This window comes from Empidonax traillii, unplaced genomic scaffold (assembly GCF_003031625.1).
Source record: "Empidonax traillii isolate 1590-97213 ecotype Southwest subspecies unplaced genomic scaffold, ASM303162v1 scaffold182:size1009393, whole genome shotgun sequence".
Classification (NCBI taxonomy): domain Eukaryota; kingdom Metazoa; phylum Chordata; class Aves; order Passeriformes; family Tyrannidae; genus Empidonax; species Empidonax traillii.
In genome coordinates this window covers 565,960-576,901 of record NW_020955375.1, presented here as the reverse complement: position 1 = coordinate 576,901, position 10,942 = coordinate 565,960, and positions in this window count along the sequence as shown.

Here is a 10,942-nt window from a genome sequence, read left to right as displayed (position 1 = left end):
CCTTCACAGCACGGGTGATTAGACATTGGAATGGCTGCCCAAGGAGGTGGCAGAGTTGCAATCCCTGGAGGTGCTTAGGAAAGACTGGATGTGGCACTTAATGCTGTATTGATGTGGTGTTTGGTCATAGGTTGGACTTGATGATGTCAAGGGTCTTTTCCAACATATTTGATTCTGTAGAAGGCATAAACAATTGATACAACATAAGGTTGTATCATTGTACCCCTTTGCCTATGGGCCTTTCAGTTCCCTGAAATTATTTTGCAAAGATAAGTGCCCATACATGGGAAAATAAGTTTAACTACTAGCAAGGAACACCCCAGGATATCTCTTGCAGATATTTTTATTGCAGAGATACCTTTTGCAATCAATTCCACATAAGTCAGGCAGTCTTCTAACTGTGTGTACAGCTATCAGAAAAAAAAACCAAGAACTGAGAGGAAATAATAGGAAGCAGTAGCTGATAAGATTTTTTTTTTTTCCCCTTAGAGAATGTACCCTGAGTTGTTTTTGGTCAAGCTGTATGCTTGATTGAAGAGTAAATGTAGTTTCTGTGTCAGGAAACTATGAGAGCTTGCTTCTAACACCACAGCATTGACATGATTGTCTGTAAGCTGGGAATAGCATCTAGAAATGCTTGCCAACCAAACATGATGCTATGTCAATGTTGTCTTTGTTCTAGAGCTATAAGCTGAGCAGTGTGTTTTTCTGTCTACCCCAGTAAAAGTCTGGGTTTGTGTGTGGTGTTAAAAAAAAAAAAAAAAAACACCTAACAAAAACCCCCAACAAGTTACCCTTCCCACATGACTTGGATATCCAGCTCCTCCTAAAGTCAGGAACTTTCATATGAACCTGGGCTGCTCACAGCCATAAAGGATGAAAATTAGCAGGTCAAGCCACTCCAAACATGCAAAGTGTCTTCCCAGGTTCCTCATATGTGGCCTAATTAAGCAAATGGGAACTCTCCCAATGGTGCCAATATAAAAAAAAAAAATGTGAAAGCAGCAGAGCCCAAACCATAACGAGATCTATTTCTTCCACGCAGGACATCATTCTTCCTCTCTCCCCAGTCCACGCTGCATTTAGGCCGAGTGCAGGCCTTGGTGAAGTTCATTTTTGATCTGTCTCACAGATAAAGAATCCTGAAGGGCAAGTCACCTGTCTGAAGTCGTGAAGGAAGTGGCCACCTTGAAAGCCAGACCTTTAGCCTCCTCTTCCCCTGTTGCTGTAGCAATTAACTCCCTGTGTCTGTCCACGGGCAGTACCTTTCAGCTGGGCCCATGGGTGCTGTGTCAATGCGCTGCTGTCACCACAGCCCTGATGGAGGGGAGAACTCCAGTGCTCTGGACAGGGGATTTTGACAGCAGAGAAAATTGCCTTTCCACAGGGATAGGGAAATTCAAAGCCTCTGATACGCAGAGGGGGAGCAGAAGCTCCAAGAAGTTGCTGGCCTCTAGTCCAACACAGGCTTTTAGCCGTGGTTGGAGAAATGAAGCCTATAAGCCCCAGCTCAGTGCAGTTGAAGTGTCTGACACAGGCACAGGTTTGTGTGGGGCACTGGCACCTCCAAGCTGACATTGGTCAGGCTTCCCTGTTGCAGGATTGCAGGAGGAGAAAGCAGCTCTGTATTCCCACTGAGAGAATCCCTGGTGTGGAAACCCGCAAGGCTCAGAGGAACACGGGCTTTTAAAGTCCTACAGCAAAGCCATCAGAAATCCTTGTGTTCTCTATTACCTGTCCAAGTGTGGGATCCTCCCAGTTCCTTTCTGTGGAGATTTATTACCTGAACTGAAAGTTTATCTTGTGTTCCTATCTGGGACTGTGTATCCAGGAGACTGTGCCTCTTAGAGACCCTGACTGGCTCTTGGGTATGACAGCTCCAGACAGCGGTGACTTGCACGAGCTCATCCCTTAATCCCAGTGTGACCCACCTTCCTCTCTCCCACAAATAGAGCACAAGCAGCTCCTGCTGCAGTCCTGAAAACCTTTCCCATACTTCACTATCGTTTTGTTGCAAGTAATTTATTTTTTTGCATAATTCTCTTAGCTTGTGTCTCAGTTGAAAGCTGAACAATTATTTAATTTATTTCACACCAACACAGCAGCCTTGCTTCAAGTGCATGGTAGCTGCTGTGGCAAGAAAATGCAATGGCAATGAGTAAGCTTAGCTTGTGGTATGTACAGAGAGACTTCATTGAATTAAAAACCCTATCAGAAAAATCTACAGTTTTCCTAGCAGGCAGCAAGCAAGACCAATGAAGTTCAGTTTATGCTCAAAGACTAAATTATGCTAAAACTTTGAGTTTTTAAATGGAGCAGAACAGAGAAAATTCAGAGATGTTTAGTAGGATCCAACAATAACTCTGTTATACAAACTTTAATGCTTTGTAAAACAATAGAATAGAGAATAGAGGGAGAATTGAAGATTTGAATTGTACAGTAAGGCATTTAATATTGACTCTTTTTGTGCACTTTAGGTAATCTGATTGTTCCTGTTTTCTGAATTCAGAAATATTTGGAAGAGCTCTAGTAAATTATACCACGAGAAGGTGAAATAAAACCACCTTCCACCTTTAAATTTTAAAGGATAAGCTGAAGAGAATATATTGATGCATCTTGATCCTGAAATAATTAGGTTTCCCCAACATTTTACTATTTCTTCAATTTTTTTTTTTTTCTGTGAAGTGCCCATGCCCTCCTTTTCCAATTTCGTTTCAAGAACCAGCACAAAAGCCCTTTGCCCTAAGCATGAGGCACAAAAACAATCAGCACATGCAGCACTCCACTTATATCCCAGGCTAGCTTGTCAGCAGTGGGATCATATCAGGGATAGCATCCCCCTGGGACTAAATTTTCATCTGTAGTTTCAACCTGCCATTAAATTCTCAGTAAATCCAATGTTTTTTTTCTTGCAGGCAGGAGGGAAGGACTGACGGGTGCCCCCTCAGTGTGACACAGGCTGTAGCTGGGCAGGAAGGACAGGCCTGGCAGTGACCTACAGGAACCTCCAGTCCTGCCTGGGCAGGACAGTGCCTGTGCTCTGCTCCCTTCCTGCTGCTGCACTCTGGAGAAGCCAAACCTCAGAAGGACAAGAGCAGGACACCTGGCACGAGCTTTCCCAGCTGGAAGGGGAGGGCGGTCCTGGCCATGCCTTGCTGCCGTGAGAGGCTCACCCAGCTCGGCTGCAGCAGGGCAGGATGAGAACTGGAGCTTTAGCAGCACTCGGTGCGTTAGGCAGGGGGGTCCCGGTACCACCGGGAAACTGTTGGAGGCTTCTACTGCCTGCCAACAAAGCGTGAGACAAAATGCATAATAACCTCGGTTATTCAAGTCTCCTGCTCCAAGTGACGCTCGGACAGACTTTTTAGGTCGCTTTTAGTGCTTTCTGACAGAGGAGGGAGCTGTCAGCTCAGCTTTGAGTCGCTCAGCAGGCAGACGTGCCCACCTGGGAGCCGACTAAGCTGCCCGGGCAGCCCACCGAAGGGAGATGTTAAGCCTGACTTGCGGGAGGTGGAACTCTGACCTGAAAGGGCTTAAATCTTTTGCTTAAAGTGCATCTATGGGGTGTTTTGTGTCCCTGTACAATGAAAACCACAGTCACCAGTCCTGCAGGGCCAGTGGGAGCAGCAGGCTTGAGCTGTTTGGAAGTGGAACATTGGCAGTGGGGTCTTGCACTTTCCCTGGAAAACTGGAGCCTGTACAAGACCTTCCTGTTACTGTCCAGAGCCAGAGCAGCCTCCTCTGTGCTTGGGCGATGCAAGCAGCCCTTTTATCTGGGAGACCTGCCAGGCAGCAGAAGCAGGCAAGGAAACAGCAAAGTTAAACTGGTCTGAGGTTGACTCAAGCCAACGTGAACTGGTCTGAAGTGGAATAACAACCTGATCCTATCAGCCATTTCTCCTGGTGCGACCCGTCAGTAGCCTTCCTGCCTCAGCCAGTGGCAGTGTTACGAGGTATGGCTTAATTACAGCCCTGAAATAAAAAGAATTTCTTCATTAGATGTTGCTTTACAGCTGCATCAGTCATCTTCTGTCCAGCTGCTCGTGGCAGAGCTCCAAGCGGGCTGAATGGGGCTGGTTTGGCAGGTACGAGGGGTGCCGGTGGTTGGAGCGCGCAGCTGGGCAGAGCGGGGCTGAGTCAGAAGCTCCTGGTGACGTTGCTAAATTCAGTTTGCCACAAAGATCTTTTTCTCCTTCACACTGGAGCTGTCTTTATGCAGTCTTTCTGCCTTCAGAAATGTGGCTCAGACCCAGTCCCCGCGAGTCACACGCGCTCATTCCTTAGCCGTTGAAAAAAGGCAAGTAGGAGAACGGGGTGTCTGTGTTACGTGTTTGGGGACTGGTTTCCACCACGCTTGTCTTCTGACAGCAGTTAGGTGACAAACATTGAAAGCCTGTCTTCCCACCCAAGGTATTGTGCTTTATTTCTCAAGCCATGGAGATAATCCCTGGCAGATGACTTCATTTTAAATTATAGTGAGACCCTGAACTGATGATTTAGGAGCACCCGTTGCCTTTGTTGTGGTTCTGATTTTGGTGTGTTGCTTTGTGCCCCAGAAAGGTGAATTGTTACTTGGCTAAGGCTAAATGAGGAGCTAATACCAAATGCTGTATGAAATGGAATCTTTTTCCAGCCTGAGTCAGTGCTTCCATATCCTGTTCCTCTTTCCCCCAGGTACTGGTGTTAGGAACCAGCAGCCTTTCCTCCACCTCAGTCGATGCACCAGCATCAGCTTAGGGCTAATGTTCTGAATTAATGGTAAATCTTATGTATCTTGTACAGCAGAGACTGACTCACATCAGCTCACTTGATCGCTTATTCTAGGAAAATAACACTCAAATTTGCCAGAGAACTGTCCCTGACACATTACAATATTTGTGAATTCAAAGCTTTTGCAACTCAGAATGGCAATTTCTGTATGTTTTCCTCTAAAATTGTTCATACTGAAGTGTGGGAATTGCACTAAAGCCTTGACAGACTCTTCAGTTTGAGAAGAGTTAAAAATTGATCACATTCAGGAATCAGTGTTCCACGCAACTCAGCTCAGACTAATGTAGAGTTGCACAAAAACCTCCCTAAGAAAAACCAAAGCATAAACTTGAGACTTAATGTCTCAAATTCATGCAGAGTTTGTTTTAAAGAATATATTAGTCTCAGTAACCCAGGAAAGGGCTGTATTTATCTGGAAAAAGCATCTTTTCTCAGCAATAGCCTTAATTCAGTCCTTTTATGTTTTTTTTTAATGTCATTTTTTTGGACAAGAAGCTAAAGGTGCTGGAGCAAACACTGCAGAAGCATAAAGCTTCCCCTCATGTATGAGAGGAGCAGAGGCTTAAATGGGGAAAAGGCTTGCTTTTAGACTTCTGAGTTTTGGCACAAGTCCCGGTGGGATGTGTGTGACTGGCCCTCCCCAGCTTCTGCACAGTGTTGCATTTCTTCACAAAAATAGGACCTTTGCTGGTACTGGGGTAAACAGAGAAAAACGTAGGGGAAATGCTCTGGGCGAGGGGGAGCAAGCGCAGTGTGAGGTGTGTGGTGGATGGCTCTGGGTTAACTGTTCCTGCTGAGTACCTTGATCGTTCAGTATGCTCAGTGAGGCTGTATCCCAGGGCTGCAGAGCCTCCTGCTCTCTCAGACCTTCTGAGGGACTCTGTGAGGGTAGCTCAGATGTGGCTGACTGATTCCTGACTGGCAGCAGGACCAGTTACATCTCAGAATCACCTCATAAACTGTAAAATCTTGGAAAACCTATTTCCTTGCAAAAGCCAAGACAAAATATGCAACATTGAGCCAAAATAACATTTTGTTATTTGGAGATTGACCTCAACTCAATTTCTAACACTGGGTTCAGGCTCAGCTGCTGCTTCAGAGAGAACCAGAGAAATTGTGTGTGTGTGCTGTTACCCCTGGAAGTGAAGGCATGGAGGTGAAGTCTCACCAAGCCACGAAGGGTGAAGTTGTGTTATGTAGAGGAGGGCAATGCAATTTCTAGTGGTCACTGCTGTTCTGGTGCAGTGTTTCCCATGTGTTATCCTCTCCTCTACAGCAGCAACCAACTTTATTGCAAATGTGCAGTAAAAAAGACAAGAACACTGCAGTGCTTTGTTGTGACACTCTCTTCCCTCTCCTCCCCACGTTGCTGGTAGAGCTCTGCACTCAAAATTCAGATGCAGTTCACATTTGGTGTGATAGCAGAATAAACTATAGGATTAAAAATGTTCCTGGATCTCCCTTTGAATGTTTTCCCTTCTCACTATGGCATCCTTGGCATCCCTGGGGATGGGATTTGCACTTCTGTGCAAAGTTAAGCCTATGGCAATGACAGCTGGAGGAGGGAAGGGAGATGTTGAGATGGACTAATGTCAGAAATCCCTTGTGTTTAATAGCTTTTAATATGAATAATATGTCCCCTACAATATGAGGTACTAGGAAAAGAAAGGGAAATATGAGAGTATATATAATCAGGGTTTCTAAAAGTCCTTTTGGAAGTGCTCCCTTTCCTCAGATTTACAGCAGCTCCCTGCAGATGTTCTTTAGCTGGAAGAGGTTCATGAAGTATTTTTTCAAGACAGCTTTTTTGGTCAGGAAGAGATGAAAATCTTAAACCAAAAATGTCTTTCAACTTTAAATTCGGTGTTGTTGTCATAATGTATTTCCTTACAGAGCTGCCAAAGAGGTTTTTAAAAGCACTATTTATGCATGTGCATTAAAAGTAGGAGCACACCATGGCTATATGAAATTAATTTTCTGGTTTTGAAGCTAGCAATTAAGGTTGGGACAAATGTTCCTGCTGGTTGTTCCTCCTGCAGTCACTCTTGTAAAACTAAAGGAGAACCACAGACATGAAAGCTCTGTTGGTGTCATTACTGCTGGGCTGCTTTGCTTTGTGGAGCGTCAGCTCCTCTGGTTAGAGTGACATTGTGTAAGGCTCTTAAAATCCTGCTGAAATCCCTGAAGCCTGTGAGGGGATCCCTCATTAAAAATGCTGGAAGACAGTCTAAAGTGTCACTCGCTGCAGAGAATGAGCTTGTTGACAAGACCACATTAAACTCAGCACTTTTCACAAGCCCAGTTTGCAAACCCAGAGAGATGGAGCGTGACGTGTCCCTACTTCCCTTCTTGTTTCTGTCTGGATGGAAAATGGAAAAACACTCTGGGTAAACTATCTCGTGTTTTCAGAAAGAAAAAACTCTAAACTTAATCCAGACTTCATGTACAAGAGAGGAGGTTAAAAAAAAAAAAGACAGCAAGGCTTGGTTTGTACATGTGTATTTTTGTGCAGCTCAATGTAAGATCATCCTCAGGACGAAGTAGGAAGTACACAATCACTGCTAAGACAATGCAAATTGCAGGCATGCCACAGGAGGAGAAATTAAGACAATATTCCAGCGCAAATGTCCCTATAAAATACATTTTTCACCAGGAAAAGACGTGGATAGCCCTGTGCTTTGTGAGTGTGTGATACATTGCAGTAGGAGCTACAAATATTCCCAGCACAGGTAAAGGGGTATATTCTCCTCTGGATCAAAGACAGATGTCTGTGAGAAGCATCGCTACTGATGTGAGAACAGATGATGGCTGTGGAGCAGAGATCCCTCTGAGCACTGGCCCCTGCCTGGCATCACCAAAGGAATTTGGCCAGACCTGTTTGGTCATGAGTCAAAGTTGTGCACCCGAGTTCCAAACAACTGGAGCTATAAACAGTTTAAACTGATTTTCAGGGGAGTTCTAAGATGAATAATGCATCTCTTCAGGCTCGTAAGTGATCTTTTATTCACAGAAAATCAAAGCGATGTACAAATGCAGTTGCTGGCCTTGGGGAGGGGAGTCTGAGTGACTGCTTGTCATTCACAGCAGCTACCAGAGGTGATGTGACATCTGAAGGGAAGAGATGAGAGCTCCATGGCAATTTGTTAAATAAAAACCACCTCAGTATCTTGCTAAATAGCTGATAATCAAAGGTGCAGAATTCTAATCTACTGTTCAGGGCTTCAGTAGCAAAAAGAGGAGCTCGCAGCCTACAGCCTACAAAAGTTTTTCTTCCGTACCTTGGTGAAAATTTGCTTGTATCCATGGAAATTCCCTGTGGCAGAATTCCTTGTCCTGCTACTGCAAGTCTGTGCTGCTCAAGACACTCTGCAGGCATTACTGAGTGTTTTGTCCATCACTGCAGTCCATTCTGGTGTTTTGGTGGCTAGAATTTTGTTTTAGCCACTAGATCCTACACCATCCAGGTTTGTATGGTTCTGGGATCTGAACTCAAGGTGAGAATCTAAACCTGACCTTTCTGGTTTCCAAAGGCAGGAGGTAGGAAAAGTTACATGTCTGCCTGAAAAGTTCCTGCCATAACTTATAAACTTTGCATTTAATTATAAGACTATTTCTGCTAACAGATCAAGGAGGAAGATAGTTTGCTCTTTAGCATTTGTGGCCTAAATAGACAGTTAACCAAAATTTGCATATTTCTTAACACTTTTAAATTTGTCTGAAAAGATGTAAATGCCTTTCCTTACTCTGTAACAGTAAATTTTTTATTCCTATCATGAGAAAGAAACATTCCCCTGCCCTGCAGTGGGAAATGAATTTAAATCAGAAGGCAAACTAACAGATCAACAGTTAATCCTTCAGTGCATCTCCTGGTCTTGGTTCATCAGCAGTTACATGGAGTTGCCGTGTTTTGGGCAGCCAGGAAGGACTTCGGAGTGGAGCCCATCTGTGTCAATGCTGATGGAAAATCCCCAGAGCTGTGCCCTCTGTTCCAGCCTCTTGCCTGCCCCTCCAGGGAGGGTATTTCCATGTGGAGTTAGTCAGAGCTGTTTGTGTTTTGCCATGTTCCCAAGGCAATCAGCATCCTTATCACATCTGTTTGCCTACTGGGCAACCAAAGTGAACTTCACAAGGCTCAGCTCACCTTGTCCGGCAGGTAAAGGCAACCGAGAGAGAAAGGACAACGGAGTATCTTGTTGCGTCACTGGAGCAGGTGAGGGCAGAACTGGGAGGCCAATGTCTGGTCACAGGCTGAGCTGAATGACCTGGCACAGGAACCATGTGCACTGCTGAGATGATGTGGAGTACTGGAGGAGGGAGATGTGATGACTGCTCTGTTGAGCATCATTTCTGACTGGGATGAAGCTGAGTCCCTCCCTACAGTGGCTAAGGTGGATGGAGAAATGTTACCTGGATCTTGAGAGGTAGGACTGTGCAAGGCCAGCTTGCCCACATCTGCTCCTGCCCAAAACCCACCTCACTTTCTGACTGCCACTAAGAGAGAATTTAAAAGTGAAGGGGCTGATCTGCATCCCCCATTAGAAATGTGAGGGGCCCAGCAGGGTGCAGACAAGCCTGCTGAGACCAAGTGTCNAGGAGGGAGATGTGATGACTGCTCTGTTGAGCATCATTTCTGACTGGGATGAAGCTGAGTCCCTCCCTACAGTGGCTAAGGTGGATGGAGAAATGTTACCTGGATCTTGAGAGGTAGGACTGTGCAAGGCCAGCTTGCCCACATCTGCTCCTGCCCAAAACCCACCTCACTTTCTGACTGCCACTAAGAATTTAAAAGTGAAGGGGCTGATCTGCATCCCCCATTAGAAATGTGAGGGGCCCAGCAGGGTGCAGACAAGCCTGCTGAGACCAAGTGTCTGCAATAACCCAACACCCAGGGCCTCACTGGAGAGTACATTTACTTCCTTCTGCCTCACCTCTTCCCAATGTACTGGATCAGAATGAAGCCATGAAGCTGTCAAATAAGACCAAATTTTAGTGTTTAGTGTTGTAATGGAAAAACTTATGTGCTAAGTGTTAAATGTGTGCTGAGTTAAATAACTTCAAGGCTGGAGGAAGGAGAAGTGTCTGATGGTCAGAGCTGGCAGTTACAAGGCTTTTGAGTTCTGTTCCTCTTCCTGCCAGTGATTCACTGCATGGCTCCAGGCGAGACACGTAACCAAGCTGGAATATTTTCTTCCAGCTGCAAAAGAGCTGTAAGGCCACATTCAGGGAGGGCCTCTGAGGTTTAAATACAGCCCTGATGGAGGTGGTTGGGATGTATGGGAATGGATGTGAAACCACAGCAGGAGAGACAGCAGCAAACTCCACTGTTCCTTGTTGCATCTGAAGGTGGCTCATGTACCAGCAGAGAGCAAACTTTCCCTGCTAAGAGGGTTAAAGAGGCTGGAGAAAGCTCAGAGGGGTGTGAAGGTTGCTTTTATACAGGGGGAAGAAAAGGAGAAGCCAAGATGTTTCTGCCGGGTTGCGGCAGCCCCAGCAGTGGAACCTGCTCAAAACCCTCTCTGGGTTTGGTGGGAAGGGCTCAGGTGCTGCAGAGCAGCTCTGCCACTGCCCCGACCAGCAAGGCCATGTGGTCAGGGTTGGTGCAGGGTGGCACCTGCTTGTCCAGGGCCCGAGGGAAGGGGCCCAGTCACCAGAGGCTCTGGCTGTTACGGAGCCTGAGGCTCAGGGGTCACCCAGGCGGGATGCTGCCACAGCCCCAGCACAGGGGAAGCTGTAGGACACGGCGCTACCGTTCACGACCAGCAGTGCCCTGTGCAGAGCATGGGCTGGAGGGGAGAGGAAAGCCCGCTTTGCTGCAGGGACTCGGGGGTCCTGCGCGGTGCAGGGAGGGGCTCCGGGGCTGTGGGTCGCGGGGCTGGGCGAGTGGGGAGGCGCTGGGAAGAGCATGGGAAAGGGTGGGAGGCAGGCGGGACCCGTGCGAGCCCCTTGGAGATCCGGGAGGACTCGAACCCGCGGTCCCAGGAAGGCCGAGCCCGCCCGCCAGGGGGCGCGCTCTCTCGGGGCGTTGCCGCGGAGGGGGGCGCGAGCCTTCGGGGTGCCCGGCCCCGCCCCCTAAAGAAGCCACGCCCCAGTCCCCACACCTCGGCCCCGCCCCCCAGCGGCCCCGCCCCCGGTCCCGCGCGTACCGCCCCCTGGTGGCGGGGCGGGGCGGCGC